Source organism: Salvelinus alpinus, chromosome 28, assembly GCF_045679555.1.
Source record: "Salvelinus alpinus chromosome 28, SLU_Salpinus.1, whole genome shotgun sequence".
In the NCBI taxonomy this organism is placed as follows: Eukaryota; Metazoa; Chordata; class Actinopteri; order Salmoniformes; family Salmonidae; genus Salvelinus; species Salvelinus alpinus.
Genome location: NC_092113.1, coordinates 16131775 through 16152583, shown reverse-complemented (window position 1 = coordinate 16152583; position 20809 = coordinate 16131775). Strand labels below are relative to the sequence as shown.

General features: G+C 47.7%; 1 protein-coding gene across 2 annotated transcripts in view; it reads right to left on the bottom strand.

Annotated features, from left to right (window-relative positions):
- Positions 1-20809, bottom strand: part of LOC139557289 (extracellular sulfatase Sulf-2-like) — a 242572-nt gene that overhangs the window by 206388 nt on the left and 15375 nt on the right. The window contains exons 1-2 of one of the 2 annotated variants that reach the window (XM_071371892.1): positions 14653-14776; positions 3663-3730 (exon numbers count right to left, since the gene is read on the bottom strand). The gene's annotated coding sequence lies outside the window, so the exon portion shown is untranslated. Of the gene's footprint in view, positions 1-3662; positions 3731-14652; positions 14777-20809 lie in introns of those variants that run through there. The other variant, XM_071371891.1, reaches the window with a different exon arrangement.

The following is a 20809-nucleotide window of genomic DNA, read 5'->3' as shown; positions in this document are numbered from 1 at the left end:
ACTACGCCCTTCAGCACTCAACAGTCCCGTTTTGTGAGCTTGTGTGGCCTACCAACTTGCGGCTGAACCGTTGTTGCTCCTAGACATTTACACTTCACAATAACAGCACTTACAGTTGACCGGGGCAGCTCTAGCAGGGCAGAAACTGACTTGTTGGAAAGGTGGTATCCTATGACGGTGTCACGTTGAAAGTCACTGAGATCTTCAGTCAGGCCATACTACTATGTTTGTCTATGGAGATTGCATGGCTGTGTCCTCGATTTTATACACCTGTCAGCAACGAGTGTGGCTGAAATAGCTGAATCCACTAATTTGAAAGTTGTAAATTAATTTATTGCCACCGGGGCCCGCCGGTGTAACTGCTAACCTGATTTCTGACTGAACACTGTACTGCATGATTGTAGCAGGTTTACTAACGTGTTAGTTTTAGTAGTTCTAGTTGACTATGACGTTATTATATGAAGGTTTGGCTCGGAAAGGTTTTTTCACCTGGTCACAGAGAGCTGATGTGTTGTGCACTAAAGTCCACAAGCGAAGAGAAAAGGTGACAGGAGGAGAGCTCGTAGTTTGTTGGGAGAAGGAAATACTTGCAACTGTTGGACTAATGATGACATCCTAGATCAGCTAGATGCAGGCAACAGAGTGCAAGGCGGTATAGAATCTGTCACTATCTGTCACCTTGATTACTCAATTCTCTCTACCTGTGCACCTACGTTGTAAACTTTTATTCACAGGCTTGGTTGTAGCAACCACATGATGGGTACAGGGAAAATTCAAGTATCATGTAGTAGCCTTAACCTATTGAGGTTACGTTGAGCTGGGTGAATGGAATATGAATGACAGTCAAATACATTTTATTTGTCACATGCGCCAAATACAACCTTAACTTGAAATGCTTAAGCCCTTAACTAACAATGCAGTTAAGAAATGCAAGAGTTAAGAAAATATTTACTAAATAAACTAAAGTAAAACTTTTTTTAAGTAACAATAAAATAAAATAAAATAACAATAACGAGTAGCAGCAGAATTAAAAAAGGGGGAGGTCAATGTTAATAGTCTGGGTAGCCATTTGATTAGCTGTTCAGCAGTCTTATGGCTTGGGTGTAGAAGCTGTTAAGAAGCCTTTTGGTCCGAGACTTGGAGCTCCGGTACCACTTGCAGTGCGGTAGCAGAGAGAACAGTTTTTGACTAGGGTGGCTGGAGTCTTTGGTAATTTTTAGGGCTTTCCTCTGACACTGCCTGGTATACAGGTCCTAGATGGCAGGAAGCTTGGCCCCAGTGATGTACTGGGTAGCGCCTTGCCGTCGGAGGCTGAGCAGTTGCCATACCAGGAAGTGATGCAACCAGTCAGGATGCTCTCGATGGTGCAGCTGTAGATCTTCTTGAGGATCTGAGGACCCATCCATGCCAAATCTTTTCAGTCTTCTGAGGGGGAATAGACATTGTCGTGCCTCTTCACGACTGTCTTTTAGTGTTTGGACCATGATAGCTTGTTTGTGATGTGGACACCATAGAACTTGAAGCTCTCAACCTGCTCCACTATCTGTAATAGGTATGCTGTAATAGATATAAGGCCATGCTCATAAAAAAAAGAATCATCCTCCCTCATCTTAAATGGCAACGACCGCCACTGGTACTGAGGGAACGATAAAATATTCCATAGTTGTTTTATGTCAATTTGACATCTACGGTAAGTGTCAAAATGAATAATTATGGGTTTCTGCAGCTCCGACACAAAAGTGCTGCACTATTGCTGAGCTAACAAACCCCTACAATATGGAATTGAAAAGATTGATCATGTTACCAGTGGAATGCTGCAATATGATGCAGAGCACTGATACTGTAATTCCCGAGCCTAAGAAAACAATTGCATCTGCCTGAGCAGGTTAGTGAGCGTAGCTCTCACAGAACGGGTGTGACCTGCCTGGAGAGCAACTGCCTACATACCGAACGTCCCTATGGGACAAGCTATGTGGAAATGGTTTCTCTAGTCGACAGAAAGCAAAAACAAACAGAGGGGAAAAGCTAATGATGTATCAGATCTTGGATGGGATGAGACGTTCCATTTGTGTAACCTGCTGAGTGAGCCTGATTTGTGGAGAAACTTTTCAGCTTTCTTATTGGCCAACACTAGGTAACGCAATATAAGACAAAACAATGGGAGGGAGTGTGACTTCAATAATCTGTCCGTCACTTTTTCTTTCCTGTTTATGTATCTCTTTCTCTCTCTCCCATGAAATCAAATCAAGTTTTATTTGTCACGCTTCGTAAACAACAGGTGTAGACTAACAGTGAAATGCGGACTTATGGGTCCAACAATGCAGAGTTAAAGATAAATAAATACACAGTGAATAACAATAACAAGTAAAAATACCATGGCTATATACAGGGAGTACCAGTACCGGGCAAAACATACACACACACACACGTTAGCTTCTCTCTTACGGCCGGTACTGAATATGCAAGACCGCAGCTGGAAAGTTTGGCATGTTGGCAGCATTTTTCATTTACGGTTTGATATGAACCTTTATAGACACTGGCCATTAATGTACATCAAGTCAATGTCCTTTTGACAAGGCATGCGGTTTTAATCAGAAGATTTGTCTCAAAGACCAGATTGGCACTAAGCACTTTGGCCACATGAAAAACACCCTATTCAACACAGGGGATTAAACATGCGTCCCTGAGGGGCCCCTGTGTTTAGGATCAGCGTGGCAGATGTGTTGTTGCCTACCCTTACCACCTGGGGGCGGCCTGTCAGTTTTGCGCGCTCCCTCAAAACTTGAGTCATCTTAAGCATTGTGTTGTGTGACAAAACTGCTCATTTTAGTGGCCTTTTATTGTCCCCAGCACAAGGTGCACCTGTGTAATGATCATGCTGTTTAATCAGCTTCTTGATATGCCACACCTGTCAGGTAGATGGATTATCTTGGCAAAGGAGAAATGCTCACTAACAGGGATGTGAACAAATCTGTGCACAACATTGTTGAGAAATAAGCTTTTTGTGCGTATGGAACATTTCTGGGATCTTTTATTTCAGCTCATGAAACATGGGACCAACACTTTACATGTTGCGTTTATATTTTTGTTCAGGATAGATTTTTTGTCCAAATCGTGCACATTGTCTGAGACCATACTCCATCATTAATCAGAAATGTGAGGCTCCTGTTCTTACCCCTCAGCGGGTCCAGCTGTGCCACGCAGGGATGTCGTCATGGGAGGGGGCGGAGGACACACCCACAACACCCTAGAGCCCACATCGACCGTCAACCCCACGTCCCATTTTCACCCCTTTCATTCTTTACTCTCCTCCATCGCTCTTCCCCCTTTTCTCTCTCTCTCTGTCACTTCTGACAGGCTCGCCCCAAAGCCAACCCCACCCCCAGTGCTGACTCGGAGCACTGCCGTCGTCTATCCATCCCCCTGACAAATTACTCTATTCTGTGTTGTGTGAGAGCGCAGAGTTGGCGAGAGCTCTCTGCAGCCACCACTGACAGTCAGAGGGATTCAGCCTAGCTAGCAGGGGTGTTAAAACAGACAGAGACAGAGAGGCAGAGACACCCCCTCCTCTCATCAAGACCAACCCCCCCCCCCCCTCACAGCAGCAACACCCCCGTCCCTCATTGTCTGTTCCTCGTCAGGACGCTACCCCCGTCACTCACCTGTCAATGGAAGGCTGTCTTCTCTGGGGATGTGGGAGTCTCTTTATGTTTGGAGAAGCGCCTGGGCTCTGAAAACAAGCACAAACAGAGCAGGGGTCATCTCACGGTGAAGGCCAACACAAAAGCAGAAGTCAGAACTAAAGCGCCTCTTTCTTTCTGTCCTGTATACCCACCCCTCCTTCCCTCCCTTTCTCCTTCCTCGCCCAGGCTGCCAGTGATTTATTTCACCTACAGCTTGAGTCCCTTCTGCTTTGAAACAAGATGGTGAGAGAAAGAGAGAGAGGGGGATGGAGGGAGAGGCGCATTTACAATTTGCAATCAAAAGACTTCAATGTTCGCCTGTCTCTCTCTGCCCGTCCCTCGCCCCCCTCTCCGTCCCTCGCTTTTGCTCTTTTTCGCTTTTTGTCAGACTCCAGGTCTGAGTGGAATACTGATGTCAGGGTTTGAGAGCTGCAATTGAACAAAAAAAATGACTTTCTGCCCTCTGTTTTTCATGCTGCACTTTGTGCTGCCAATTCCCACTGCTGAAATAAAACTGAGCGGGGGGCTTAGGGGGCGGCGAACACAACCCTGCGACAAATAGCCTGCGTTTCTGGACCTTTATAGGGCCTGGCTACAGAGAGGAGGAGCAGGAGGAGGAAGGGGGGAGCAGGGGGAAGAGGAAGAGAGGCTGGAGGGATGACAAGTTCATTCAGACAACCCGGGAAAAACAGAAACAATTACAGCTCTGAGATGGAGGCTGCAGCAGCTTAGGGAGATCGCAGAGCACAGACTTAATGTCACTTAGCTAGAAAGCTAATGACAGTGTGGGAACAGCTACAGCCCAGGGAGAGAGAGAGGAAAGAGAAAGAGAGAGAAATCTCTCCATATCCCAACAGATGGAAATGCCACTCCGTCAATCACCCTGATTAAGTAATACATATTCAACAGCCTTCCAGTCTGCCTGTGAGCTACCTTCCCTGTGAGCTACCTTCCCTGTGAGCTACCTTCCCTGTGAGCTACCTTCCCTGTGAGCTGCCTTCCCTGTGAGCTGCCTTCCCTGTGAGCTGCCTGCCTGCGAGCTTCCTGCCTGCCTGCCCGCCTGTGAGTTGCCTGCCTGCTAGAACACTAGCTGGGTGCATGCGGAGAGGAGGACAGCAGCGCAGATGGAGGTGCTGCTGGAAAGTGCTCTGATTACTGATCTGATCTAGGTACAGTGTGGCTGGGAGGGGAGAAACATTGAGCTGACATTGACAGATATACCACTGTGAGATCACTGTTCACAGACCCTGATCACTGATCAGCCCTGAACAGGCAGCATCAGGGGAGGAAGACAGTCAAACACCCACCGTTGATTCAACCACAGCCAATCAAGCAAAACACAGACACCACCCTGTAGGTGCAACATTAAAAGAGTGCCATCTGTGAGGCGAGACGGTGAGTGTGTGTGTGGCGCACTGAAGTCCCTGGCAATTCCCAGCCCTACACTACACAATACACTGCCTGTCCTCTGACTCCGCACTGAGGACCACGTCATTGGTCTGGGGGGGTAGGAGGGGCCAGACGGGGCGAGGTACAGTGTGCTCTGTGCCCCCCCCCATCAAGGTGAATACACTTGTTTTCTCTCCTTCTCTCGCCCAGCTCTTCTCTCCCTCTCTTTCTCGCCATTTCTCCATCCTCATCCCTCCCTCTCTCTCTGAGCCGTCTCTCTCTCTGGCCGATGGGAATCAATGGCATGAGATGGCTTTGTTTCTTCCCACAGCTTTTCCCCTCCTTCTGTGACAGCGGTCAGCACTCAACACCTTAACCACAGAGCTACAGTACAGTGGTACCCTCATCCTGCCTGCCAGGGGGGAGAGACAGGGATGTGGGGGGATGGGAGGGGAAACGACACGCTACAAGACAAGTTACATGGCAGGAACACAACACACAGCAGAGTACTCCAATAATGGACTGACACTGGTGCTTTCTCTCCCGTCCCGTAGCCTATACACCCCATTCACAGTTACATGCCCTATTCAATAAAGGAGTGAATTCATCTGTATAGCTCAAGGACACTCCCTTCACACCGCCTGTCCTTGAGAACATCATTTGAGAGGAGAGTGCACACACAAAATAATCCAAAACGCGCACACACACACACACACCACCGTGGCGTGTACACATATAGGGGGCTCACAAATACCACACACAGACTCCGTATACACCACCTTGATGGGGGGGGGCACAGAGCACACTGTACCTCGCCCCGTCTGGCCCCTCCTACCCCCCCAGACCAATGACGTGGTCCTCAGTGCGGAGTCAGAGGACAGGCAGTGTATTGTGTAGTGTAGGGCTGGGAATTGCCAGGGACTTCACAATACAATACTATCATGATACCTTGGTGCCGATACGATATGTATTGCGATTCTATACTGTAATTCAATTGCGATTTGATGTTCCAAACATATTGCTCACCATATGTCTGCCGCAGAGGGACTAGAGAGAGCCATGAGAAAACGACTTTTGATCAGTCATGCAAATGAAAGTGCCATGAAAAAAATTGTCTCCCCACTTAAAAAGAAGATGGAGAACAAGCTATGAAGGAGATTTGGTGCAGGTACAGCCAACTAGCGCAAAAATATTGCGATACTGTCAAAACAATATGATATATCGGCAAAAATAATATCCCGATATGTAACTGTATGGTTTCTCCCCCGTCACTATTGTTTTTTTTAGGCCAGAGCGCTGTACGGATCACAGAGCCACAGCTAAGGCTTCTCGGCTCTCTCTCTGCTTACTGAACCAGAGCAGAGTTCTAGGCCCCATCCCAAATAGCACCCTTTTCCTTATACAGTGCACTACTGTTGACCAGGGCCTTGTCATTACAGGCCCCCCACCACCAGGCTGATTTATATCTACATTCACATTACATCTGAGGCTCTTTTCATAACTGAGCCCAGCACTGCAGCCAGCTCCTGGGTCACATAACTAAACATGATGACCAATTCATGTCTCCACAGTCCACCCCCCACAATCCTGAAATGAATTTAACAGCGGCTAATTAGTACTGAGGAATAGAGACGAAGTTACAGGCACATATCGGGCTGAAAGTGTGACTTGATCTCGAAATAAAAGAGTAGAAATAGAGATATTTAGCCACAGCTATTTCTCCTAGCGGTCTTCTCCCTTGAGGCCATGTTATTTTTAATGTCACTCAGGCCACCGGTGGACCCGTTCAACTCTACGCTTTCCAGAAGAGCCTCTTTCCTCCACCGTCGGACACTCCAAGTGACAGCGTGTCATGGCGTTAATTGTGCTGTGGGTTCCGGGGATGAGAGCTGACAGGAGTGTCCGTGGTGCTCGTCCCCTGGATACTCTGGCCGGCACGCACAGAGAGATGTTTCCTCTCGCTGTTCCCTGGTGGAGCTCCCACTACAGGAGGAACTGACTCTGAGACCAGGCCCGCCTGGTGGCCTCGCTGTTCCCTGGTGGAGCTCCCACTACAGGAGGAACTGACTCTGAGACCAGGCCCGCCTGGTGGCCTCGCTGTTCCCTGGTGGAGCTCCCACTACAGGAGGAACTGACTCTGAGACCAGGCCCGCCTGGTGGCCTCGCTGTTCCCTGGTGGAGCTCCCACTACAGGAGGAACTGACTCTGAGACCAGGCCCGCCTGGTGCTGAATAATTGAGATGCTTTCAGAGGAGGGTAAGATGAGCTGATGGTGCTCCAGTGAGCGGGACCCTTCCGGTCTAGCGCCGTTTAGACTAAACTCACGCAGCGAGACGAGACCCACGGCCCTAACTCAACGGTAGTTGTGTGTCTCCAGGAGAGGTGAGGGAGGGGGCAATGGCTTTCTGTCTGTGTACCGTGCTGTGTATAATATATAAAAACCATTAGGCCTTGTGTCTGTTTTGCAAGTATATTCACATCAACTACAACAGGGAGTCGTTTGCTGTGACAAACACAGGCAGTATATTGGAAAAATATGGAAATATGTGTCTTGGATTGATAAGACAGTGAAATGCATCTGTTTTAGGGAGCGGGAAAAGCCGCTAAGGGCTCAATTAATGTGCCAGTGTGCCACTGTTTCCCTGTGTTACTTAGCACCCTGCAACCTGCAATTCACACAGACAGCAAACAACAACAGTCAAATCAGCCAGGGGCGATTAAACAGTCTCCATCCAAGGCCATAAAACACACAGAGAGAGAGACAGAGGGAGGGAGGGAGGGTGTGTGTGTGTGCGTGTGCGTGTGCGTGTGTGTGTGTGTGTGTGTGTGTGTGTGTGTGTGTGTGTGTGTGTGTGTGTGTGTGTGTGTGTGTGTGTGTGTGTGTGTGTGTGTGTGTGTGTGTGTGTGTGTGTGTGAGAGAGAGAGAGGAAGGAGAGAGAGAGAGAGGAAGGAGGAAGAGAACGGGAGAGTGTACACAGCTCTACATGGGCACTCTTACCCTGCGACTCAATTGAGCAAAAACATGCCAGCCATGATAAACCCAGGCTGTTATATCAGACATAAATGTACACTAAAACAGCTATGTGCATTAGGCCTCGTTGTTGTTCTACACTATTTCCATTCTACAGACACTTCTGTTCTCTCTAAAACTGGCCTCCTCCAGGACCCATAAGAGGATTCTCTCTCTCTCTGTCATATAACATGTACTCATACAGATACACATTTGGCTTGCGGTTGGTATAAATATAGGTGGAGAAGAAACCTCTGAAGAGCTCTTATCCTCTGTTCCTCTAAAAACACCCTTCAGAGTAGATAAGAGCTTCACCACGGCTGCAATTACCCTTCCACTGGGGCCAAGGACAGCTCGCCTCGCCAAGAGAGAGAGAGTAGGTTCCCTTTCAAAAACCACAAATGCAATCCAATCGTTATATTTTCCGGTTACTGACCAAGGAGGACAGATGAAAAGATCAACGTCAATTACTGTAATCACCGTCTATCCGCATACTTCTTCATCCCAGATCCACTTGACTAAGTTACATTGTCCAACTCTCTGGACTGTGGTTTATTTATGGGCCATTCTGATCGGGAGGAGTTCAGGGAGCTCAAGGGTGCTATTTTAAAGAAATAATAGTCAACTGTATTTCATTTGTTAATGTTTTGCTCTTTTTCATTCCCTCTAAAAAAATATTGTGTCTAAAAACGTACATTGTGGCGATAACATAATACAAATCTATTTTCAAAAGGCCTTTGGAACATCTTGGTATTCATACAATATTATTTTGGAGACCTCGGTTTTTATTGAAATATTCAGCCTTCGTCAAGTCCTGAGGCGCAGTACACATTCATTTAAGAGTCTAGACCACTAATAAATCTATTCAAGTTTTAATACAGTAAAAAATGCATATATTCCGTGACATCCATTCCAGAATTGCCCACCACAATCACTACCAGCATGTCTGTATGAGATGATCCTGATTTGAGAGCGTCTGACTGATCTGGAAAGCAGAGGACTGAAGCCAGGAGTCAGAGGGAAGGGGTGGAGAGGTGAGGGGGGTGAGTGGGTCCAGACTGCCTGGCTGACTCTACTAATATCTTCTAGCCTCCTAAATCGATTCCAGTATAGACCCTGCTACCTTCAGGCGGCACAACTTTAATTCCATCTGTGATACCCCCATCCCCCGTTCATCCCTCCTTCCCCCGTTCATCCCTCCTTCCCCCGTTCATCCCTCCATCCCCCCGTTCATCCCTCCTTCCCCCGTTCATCCCTCCATCCCCCCGTTCATCCCTCCTTCCCCCGTTCATCCCTCCATCCCCCGTTCATCCCTCCATCCCCCTGTTCATCCCTCCATCCCCCCGTTCATCCCTCCATCCCCCCGTTCATCCCTCCATCCCCCGTTCATCCCTCCATCCCCCTGTTCATCCCTCCTTCCCCCGTTCATCCCTCTATCCCCCCGTTCATCCCTCCATCCCCCCGTTCATCCCTCCATCCCCCCGTTCATCCCCCCATTCATCCCTCCTTCCCCCCGTTCATCCCTCTATCCCCCCATTCATCCCTCCTTCCCCCCGTTCATCCCCCCGTTCATCCCTCCTTCCCCCCGTTCATCCCTCTATCCCCCCGTTCATCCCCCCATTCATCCCTCCTTCCCCCCGTTCATCCCTCCTTCCCCCCGTTCATCCCCCCGTTCATCCCTCCTTCCCCCCGTTCATCCCTCTATCCCCCCGTTCATCCCCCCGTTCATCCCTCCATCCCCCCGTTCATCCCTCCATCCCCCCGTTCATCCCCCCATTCATCCCTCCTTCCCCCCGTTCATCCCTCTATCCCCCCGTTCATCCCCCCATTCATCCCTCCTTCACCCCGTTCATCCCCCCGTTCATCCCTCCATCCCCCCGTTCATCCCTCCATCCCCCCGTTCATCCCCCCATTCATCCCTCCTTCCCCCCGTTCATCCCCCCGTTCATCCCTCCTTCCCCCCGTTCATCCCCCCATTCATCCCTCCATCCCCCCGTTCATCCCTCCTTCCCCCCGTTCATCCCTCTATCCCCCCGTTCATCCCTCCATCCCCCCGTTCATCCCCCCATTCATCCCTCCTTCCCCCCGTTCATCCCCCCGTTCATCCCTCCTTCCCCCCGTTCATCCCCCCATTCATCCCTCCATCCCCCCGTTCATCCCTCCTTCCCCCCGTTCATCCCTCTATCCCCCCGTTCATCCCTCCATCCCCCCGTTCATCCCTCCTTCCCCCCGTTCATCCCTCCTTCCCCCCTCCCCACCAATTGATTCCAGAAGCCTTTCTTGCACCCAATTAGGGTGTGCTGTACCGATCCTGGGAACCTCCTTTGAATGACTGCATAGTAGAGTCAATGATAATCTCTCTTTCTCATTCCCTCCATCCTCCTCTGTCTCTCCATCCATCTCTTGACAACAGCTACAGCCGACAGTGCTCTAGCATTAATGTGCATTCATTGATCAATCAGTCTGCCTGCCAGTGGTGCTGGGTGATATAATATAAGGTAGAAAATCACAATAGACTATTGTAGCTGGGGAAAATCCAATTTCAGAGAAGTGTAATTCTACTGACAGACCTTATTTACAAACTGCACACGATTTCCTCAGTTCTCTAAGACAGTGAGGGGGGAGTGCCTTCCTGCACAGGGGATGGGAAAAATAGTGGAGAAAAGAAAGGAGGGAGAAAAGATACACAACTTAGTCCCACTGCCTTCTCAAAAGAGTCATAGCAGTCAGGTACTCATCAGCCAATGTGACTGGAAATTACCCACCCACACCCTCTGACCCTGGTCCTCTGGGAGCCCTCTCCTTATAGATGTCTGTCTGTCAGTCAGCTGTGAGTGACAGAAGGAGGACTGGGGCACGTTTACACTTTCCTTAATGTCGCTCCCTAGAGACAGACAAGCCTGGAGGGGAAACCTGAGGACTTGAGAAACATGCTTAAGAGATGTAAATACCTTGACCTGCACTAAAGGGCTGTGGCTGAACTGTCCTTTTTGGGGAATCCTGATTGGTCAGATGAAATACTACAGAGTATGAATATTAGGGGAGAACTATAAGCCTATAAGAACTATACGCCTATAACTATAAGCCTACACAGGGTTAGAACTGATTCCTGTCTGTTCTATGTGAAATCAACACACTTTTCACACACTTCATTATTTGTAAATCTCAGTTTCAAGGGCTGGTTGTGAAACTTGTGTTAAAGTATGAGGCGAGTCAGGGACAGATGGTGTTTGAGTGACAGCGCTGGTCCTCCGTTAGACAGCCAGCAGGACCAGCCTTTGTGCTCCTCATTGCTGTTTTTAATGATGTTAACAAGGCAGCGAGAGGCGGACCATTTGTTTTTGCCTCGCAGGAAGGCAGGCAGTGGGCTGGGCCCCATCTGACAGCACACCACTGGATCCACACAGAGCAGTGCAGGGCCCCGTCAGGCTGAGACGCTCCAGTTAGCACCTGCTTCCGTAATTACACTAATTACACTCTCTCCACACACAACACTGCCTTCCCACCACATACTAATCCTTGTCAATCACAAAGCACCCTTCATGTCAGTCGTCCTCCTCTCTCGCTATTGCTCTCGTTCTCTCTCCCTCCTAGGATCCATCCAACAGTATAATGAATTGAATCACTGCATATACAGTGATACAGCACACTCATGGCTGGTGGAAGATATCTTAAACCGTGGGACTGGTTTCCTCTACAACAGTTTGGGTTGGGGACAGTGTGTAAGTATGAGACCCTAGACCCATCAGCATAGTATGGATGACTGGTGCCTGAGGAAAACCACTTAGAATGTTGTCCACAAACTTCCATACTACACAAACCATATTTTTCTCTCTCTTCCCTGTCCCCTCCTCTCTATTTCTCTCTCACACAAATGCATCACACAAGCACAACCAGTCAGAGAGTGAGGGTAGAGCCATTACTAAATTGTTTACAGCTAAGGGTTAAGTTTGTTCTGTCAATCATGGGAAGTGCCAATGAGCCCTGGCAGCTAGGAATCATGGGGCACTTGTAAAGAAACATTGCTGGCCTCTCTCTCGCTCTCTCTCGACAGGCAGGTCTCTAGATCTCTCATCCCTTGCTGGTGGTGGTGAGCTTAACGTGGATTGCTGTCACTCAGGATTACTGACAACACAAATTGGTGCATTGAAACACTTCACAGAGAAACCCCATGGTCCTGCTGCATTCAAACACTTTCCTGAGAAACCCCAATGTCCTCAGAACCATTCTGGCAGGGCACAATCCCAATCCATCATTGACCATGGAAGACTACACACGCCATTTGTAGGCAAGTAGGAAGGTATTTTCCTGTCATTGTAATCCTTGGGCGGTCCGCCAACCCATTTTTGTTGGGTTGACAGTCCAAACAGATTAAAATAAATAAATAATAATACATATTTTTGGGAAATTAATTTCCAGGATGGAAAAACGCTTTCAGGGTAAACTTAAACGGCTAAAACTAGATATAAAGTATGTAGAAAAGATAATGGACCTATATATTTTTAAATAATAATCTTTGAGAGAAAAAAATTCCCCAAATAAAAGCTAGACAGTCAGAGAGAATAGAAAATTCCCAAAACAATGAATTTAGCAGTATTCATTTTGCTACTTTGTTTGAGCAAGAGAACACAGAATTAGCACTGAAAGCATTTCTAGAGTTGCAGGAAACTAACTTTAAAACTGCTAAATGTTCTCTCAGGTGCATGGCAAAATGTGAAGAATTGCAGGAAATTTGCTTTAAAAATGCAAAAATGTATCTCGGCTCCATGGAGAAATGTGTAGAATGGAGGAGGTGCATAAAGATGGCGGCCCCAATGCACTTACCACAAATGCCTCGTTTGCTAAGTTCGCCATATGGCTACTATTTTTTTGTATAGGTATTAGCACAGTATACATGATCCCAAGACACAAGCAAACCTGTACAGGGCCATAGCTGCTCTGCCCTGACTAGGTGATCGGTGTTGACTGAGTCCCAGGCTCTAATCTCAGGCCTCTTCAGGACAGGTCCAACTCCCACTTCCTCCCCCTCTCTTATTGGCCTCTTCAGGACAGGTCCAACTCCCACTTCCTCCCCCTCTCTTATTGGCCTCTTCAGGACAGGTCCAACTCCCACTTCCTCGCCCTCTCTTATTGGCCTCTTCAGGACAGGTCCAACTCCCACTTCCTCCCCCTCTCTTATTGGCCTCTTCAGGACAGGTCCAACACCCACTTCCTCGCCCTCTCTTATTGGCCTCTTCAGGACAGGTCCAACTCCCACTTCCTCCCCCTCTCTTATTGGCCTCTTCAGGACAGGTCCAACTCCCACTTCCTCCCCCTCTCTTATTGGCCTCTTCAGACAGTCCAACTCCAAACATTGCTGAGGCCCATGCTGAATGATCTGACAAATGTACACCGCCATGATGTATTGGCCCACACTATCCAATCGATGACTGTCTAATTAAAACTAATTTATCATTGTAAGCTGCCAAATCTAAACCCGATTCATATATCAATACACCAAGATAGAGTAGGCAATAACATACGGATAAATTGTCACTTTAAGAAGAGAGGTCAAAAAAAGAGAAGGGTGTATAACAGAAGGGGAGAAGAGAGACAACAAAAGACAAAAGACAAAGGGAGAGGTATGTGTTTATGAGATTGACAGACCGTGTGGAGGGTAAAGGCATCAGAATGCTTCAGTTCGGCTAGCCAAACGAGTGTGCTCGCACACCCTTAAAAGACAGAGAAAAAAGCAACAGTAGTACTGTTTGTCCATTTTGAGTTGCCGTAGTCAGTATACACTTCCTCAAAATAGTCTGAATTTATCTAAGAATACTCAAGAAATCTGTCATAAATTGATGTTTTTGCAGAGGAGATCTTAGTAGCGCAATTTTACATCTAACTAAGATGTTTGGTGCAGTATTTCTCAGTGAAAAAATGTGCATGAAAATGAGTTGTCTCTCGTTGAACGACAACAAAGACTTTATTGAAGAATCCCTACTGTTCACCAACAAAGGGGTGTGGACTTCGGCTTCGGCTTGCCTCCAGAAAAATGTTTGTGTGCCCGAAAAACCCTCACGGAAGTCCATATCGAACAAAAATGTCACAGAATGTTGTCATAATATATGCACAAACTCTTCCAAACTGTTTCTGGGAAGCATGAGGAATGCCTTAAGTGTGACTGGCTGCTGGTACCAACAACACGCAAAGCCCAGCATGATGCCAGAGGGACAGCGAGGCCCTCATACCCCCGACACACACAACCCCAACCCCTCTGGCCCCCCCAATGAAATATACATGAGCTGATTCCCCGTTTGTCATCATTTATTAAATTTTAGTGTGACAACTCCTATGTGTGTGTGTGTGTGTGTGCGTACATGAGTGCGCACGTGAAGTAAAGCGTGTGCGGTGTGAGAGTGGGAAGATGAGCAGGGTAGGTGCAAGAACACAGTAAGATGACACATTCAGAGCGCAAGAAAGGATCGAGAGAGTGGCTAAGCAATAGAAAGTGAACGAGGGGGAGGCGGAGGAGGGGAGGGAAGAGAAGGTGGATCTCAGTGGAGCATAAAATGAGTGCTTGAACGGCTTTACCTGGTGGTAGATAGTTAGAGCGCTGTGCTGTCTGGGATTCACCTGGCACTCTGATTCCCTCACACACACTGCAGCATGGACAGGTCTACTCTGCTCTCCCTCCTGTCCCCCTCCCACGCTCTAGTTTAACATTCTACCTCCATATCTTTCTCTATCTCCTTCCACTCTCTCTCCTTTCACACTCTCTCTCTACCCTTTTCTACACTCTTCCTTCGTGATGTTTTCGACACAGCCATTCTCCCCTCCCTCTGTTTCCTCCCTCTACCCCCCGCACCCCCCTCCCCCTGTCTGCTGCCACTTCCTGTCACCTTATCTGGGTGCGTGTCTCTCGGAGATGGCAGCAGGCGCCTGGTGGTGAGGTGGCAAGCCAGGCAGACTTCTATGGGATATCATCCATCCGTCAATAAACCTCTCCCGGCTGAATGGATCTGTTGCAGCTCAGAGCTGAGCCACAGGCCCCTCTTAAAGCCAGTGAGCTGCCGTCACTCAAGACAGGCAGCCGCAATGCTAGGGAGAGACAGACAGCCGCATAATGGCAGCAAGGTCAGGTTGAGCTGAACAAGAGGAGTGCCAAGAGTACGTAATGATTTACGCTAGAGAGGGAGAGGTATTTTTGTACTCAAAGTCATCTCTCTCTCTCTCTCTCCCACTCCCTCCTTCTCTCCCAGTCTCTCCCTCCCTCCCTCCCCCAGAGGTAGGGGGTGGCAGTGGGGGTTAGAGGTGTGGAGAGAATTTGCTATACGTGCAGTAAGGGAACAGAGGATGAATGTTTCAAGTGGTTTATAGAAGCTTTACAGGGTTAGGGTTAGTGAGAGGGGGAAGCAGTGCTGACTGATGGGCCATGCTGGAGACTGTTTATGTTGGCCTGCTAATACAGTAAGCACCATTCTGTAGGGTCAGAGGCATGTTCCATACTGAGAGAGGGTGAGAGAGAGAGGAGAGAGGTGGGCAAAACCAGAGAACCAGAGATATAGGCTACCCACTATGGAGGGGGGGGGCACTGTAGAAGTGAAAGTAACAAAAAAGTAAGAACTGGAAATCACAAGCGTTGCTGCTTGTCTTAAGATGAGTGGTTAAGTGCTCTGGTTTAGCACTCAATCAAATCACTTATCAGTCCGGGGAGGAATTGATAAACATTTGATCTGATATGATGACAGTGCCCAGTACTTACATTGTATTTTCCACAGATGCAGTGACAAATGTAAGGTCACAATGCTTATTGTCTCATGTTATGAGTCTCACCACTGAGCACATCCAGCAACGCTAAAGCTATATGCACAGCAAAAATAGGAGAAACTGCACTAAACCAAGACCATTGCTCAACACTGACTGACTACCTGTAAAACACTAATGACAGCCTTCTTAGGCCATTGCAGGTAGCCTAAATATTAAAATGGTTGTAAACAGTCAGAGGACACATCACAGTATCAGAACCACATGAGTGTTGTGTCCTGCAGCTGCCCGGTCCCCACCCACAGACAGACACATTTACATTACATTTGAGTCATTTAGCAGACACTCTTATCTGAGCAACTTACAGTTACAACCACATGTCACAGTCATAGTAAGCAAAAAAAGGCCAGTTTCCCAGAAGAGCTCTCTATCACTCCTCCTGCTGTGGTGGCAACACACTTCTGAACACCCTGACAAACTGGGGACGGTCCCCCACCCTGGTGACATCATGAACACCTTCACACACACTACGGCACATACAATACGTGCACAAAAATGGACACACACACACACTCAGACACATGCACACAAACACATATGCACGTATGAAATCACACAGTTATATCCACACCCATGCTTGAATACCTCTGTGGAGCGACAGTGGCTGTGAATTAAGAATACCCTGCTCCACTCCACACTTTGTTTGCCTCTAACAATGTCCAAGCGCTTTCCAAGACAAATTTCGGAAGTTTAAATCTGGATCAAACCCGATCTGTTCCGCCTCCTCCCTCATCGCTTGAACAGCTCGGTCATGTCACAGGGAGAAAGACATTTTTAAAAAAGAAAGAAAGAGAGGAAAAAGGGAATAAAATCCATTGAATCCTTTGATTGTGTTTAAAGCAGAGTCAACTTCAGTGCTGTGAAGTAGTGTTGAGGAAACAAGTGTGACAGGAGGTGAAATAGCTGTTGTTAAGCATTTTGTTGCACTGTGCGAAGTAGTTGGTCTCTTTTAAGACAATGTTACAGCGTCTCTTGTTGCCTTGTAATGTCATGTAAGGTGTGAACGTCGCAGTTATGTTGTGAAGAGCTGCTCCTCTCACCCCGGAACTCTCTAGACGAGCAAAGTGTTTACAACACTTACACAGTGGAAGGATTTCTGAACACAGATTCAACCTGACACTCTGAAACACACACACACGCACGCACGCACGCACGCACGCACGCACGCACGCACGCACGCACGCACGCACGCACGCACGCACGCACGCACGCACACACACACACACACACACACACACACACACACACACACACACACACACACACACACACACACACACACACACACACACACACACACACACACACACACACACACACACACACACACACACACATCTGTACTGAGACACCTGCTGCCAGCTCATCATCTCACAGTACACAAAGGAACAACTAGTCCCTTGTGTAACCCCATGTCTCTCACTGTTGCTAACAGAGCCAGACACATGGACTTCAAGTGTACCAGGTGTACAACTGCAGCAGGTATCTCTGGATAGCCTGTTCCCAGGTAGGAAACATTACAATGGCAGAGCAATTTCTGGACTTTCTGTTCAATAACTCACAACCTTAAAATAGGTTTCTAGTGGGGATTTCTCAGAGCTATTGACCTGGTAGATCTTCCTGTGTGAGTGAGTCTCTTCAGTCCCGCGGGCTAGAGAGAGGGGGGCCAGGGGGGAGTGGGCTGAGGAGGAGGGCGATATAAACAGGGGCAGGACTTTACAGAACACCCAGCATCCCCACATCAGTTTCAGCATGGCTCAGATGCGTTGGGGCTGTTCGGGCATAACAGCACAGTTTAAATAATGGAGGTAAAAAACATCAAAACAGAAGCCCCAGGTGTCCTCCTCCTCCATTACTATCTCCCCCCCCTCAGCCCCACAGTCAGGAGTGGCTCCCCCCCGCCCCCGGTCTGACACACGTACGCACCGACATACACACACACAGCCAACTTCCTAGTGGGAGTAGGCCTCAACATGAATATTGCATCTGTCAGGCAGGACTCAGGGAGAAAGTGGGTCTGGAAAGTGACTTAGTTAGTCAGACTCTGGCCCATTTGGGACACAGCAGGGGTGAGGAATGGGAGGAGAGGGTGAGGAGGGGGGAGGGGGAATGAGATGGCGCTGAGAGGGGAGGGCATGTAGGTAGACAGAGGTGAGGGTATTAGGGGCATATTGTGAGACCACCTGTCACTACTCTCTCTCTCTCGTCCATATTTCTCTCTCTCGCCCCTCCACTCTCTGCCTCTCTATAATAAATAAACAATTCTGTGCTTGTTCCCCTTGCCTCTACAGTACACCGTTTTCTTTTCCTAAGCCAAACTACCCGATACTAACGACTGGCATGATTACATCACTCAGCCTGTGCTCCTGCTCCGCTGGGCGAAATATTCACAGTGCTTTAGCTTTAGCTGGCTGAATTCCTTCTGCGCTGCTGTTCCCTCTACATGAGAGCACTGAGGCCTCTGTGTCTGCATACTCTGGCCCCGCTGTGTGTGATATTTTGTGTGTGTATACATGTGTGTTTTGCATGGAGCTCGGCACCACAGGGCGAGTGGGCACAGTCAAGGCTGGTTTAAGTGGGAAACAGAAAAGGAACCGGCAGTATGACACTGTGACACCACTCTGTGTTCAGCATTGCTTACTTTGAGTAGAGTGTGAACCGTACAGGAGTTAAAGGGTTAACTCCCTTCAGTGTTTCCTCCAAGGAGCTCTGCCACAAAGGAGCTGGGCTATCAAAACCAGGACAAACCCCATAGCACAACTCCAAAGATAAAAGGTTTGTCTTCATATTCAAATCAGTATCTAAACAGTGTGATTCTTTGCGTGTGTGTGTGTGTGTGTGTGTGTGTGTGTGTGTGTGTGTGTGTGTGTGTGTGTGTGTGTGTGTGTGTGTGTGTGTGTGTGTGTGTGTGTGTGTGTGTGTGTGTGTGTGTGTGTGTGTGTGTGTGTGTGTGTGTGTGTGTGTGTGTGTGTGTGTGTGTGTGTGTGTGTGTGTGTGTGTGTGTGTGTGTGTGTGTGTGTGTATTTGTGTGAGCATCTGTGTGTGTACTACAGACAGGTGTGAGGTCCCAGTTCACATCAGGAGAGGAGAGGGTTTCGCAGGATATTCAGGGCATTGGACATATCGCGCTGATGTTCCGTGGGTTCCGTTAATCCCGGGTTCTTAGAGAGGAACACAGCTGGGCTGGGATACAGGGATGTTTTTCACTTTTACAAAACAAAGTGAAACAAACCCCACTCACCAACCCCACTCACCAACCCACACATACTGTTGATCACTCCAGTCACTAACACAGACAAAGAAACACACATGCATGAAACACGCCAGTACACACACACACACACACACACACACACACAAACACATAACAGTCTTTTCAGGCACACCGGTGGAACATAAACACTTTCTACACCTAGACATTCACACAGAGTAATCCTTCACACCAAGCGTTAAAGACAGTTTAACCCCTGCCCTCTTGGTACCAAGAGTTCGAGGGTGAACAGAGATTTGAACATGGGGAACAGAACAAACAATCTGCTTCACAGCCATGCAGCCCCCAGACAGACTCACCTCTACTCAACCAAATGTAAACAGTACCATGCACGGCTGTTTCTGCTTTGGCTCTGTCCCAAATGGCACCCTATTTTCAACGTAGTAAGGACTTTTGGCCAGAGCCATGCTATACTGAACAAAAATATAAACGCAACATGCAGCAATTTCAACGATTTTACTGAGTTATAGTTCATAAGGAAATCAGTCAATTTAAATAAATTCATAAGGTCCTAATCTATGGATTTCATGACTGGGAAGGGGTGCAGCCATGGGAGCCAGGTCCACCCACTGGGGAGCCAGGCCCAGCCAATCAGAATTAGTTTTACCCCACAAAAGGGATTTATTACAGACAGAAATACTCCTCAGTTTCATCAGCTGTCTAGGTGGTTGGTCTCAGGTGAAGAAGCTGGATGTGGAGGTCCTGGGCTGATGTGGTTACACGTGGTCTGCGGTTGTGAGGCCGGTTGGACTTACTGCCAAATTCTCTAAAACAACATTGGAGGTGGCTTATGGTAGAGAAATTAAAATTAAATTCTCTGGCAACAGCTATGGTGGACATTTCTGCAATCAGCATGCCATTTGCACGGTCCCTCAAAACTTGAGACATCTGTGGCACTGTGTTGTGTAACAAAACTGCACATTTTAGAGTGTCCTTTTATTCTCCAGCACAAGGTCCACTTGTGTAATAATCATGGTGTTTATAATCAGCTTCTTGATATGCCTCACCTGTCAGGTAGATGGATTATCTTGGCAAAGGAGAAATTCTCACCAACAGGAATGTAAAAAAAAAATGAACGCACAAAATGTGTGAGAAATAAGCTTTTTGTGCATATGGAACATTTCTGGGATATTTTATTTCAGCTCATGAAACATGGGACCAACACTTTACCAACAATTTGTTGCGTATGGGGCATACAACAATCTCAGCTCTGTAGATTTTGCTGCGAAGGAACAGAATCAATAGATAATTTATTCTGGTATTGCCCCTATGTAGCTTGTTTCTGGTCACAGGTTCAGGAATGGTTCAAAAATCACAACATGTACTTAAATTGAACCTTAAAATAGTAGTGTTGGACGATTTGGAAAGCCATAGTCATAGAAATAATGATATTCGTAGGAAAGGTTTTCATCTTTAGCTCACTATCTGTGGATACTATACGATTAGAAAGTTTTAAAAATGATGTAAAACATCATAGCACAATTGAAAAATATATGGCACATGGAAACCAAACAAGGGTGGTCTATGTTGATAGGTGGGATTCGCTGAGAGTGGCTGAGATGTTTAGGATTAAAGAGCTTATGTTTGGTAAGACATTTTTGTTATGTGACTGCTTACAGTTGGTAGTATGAAGTTTACATACACCTTAGCCAA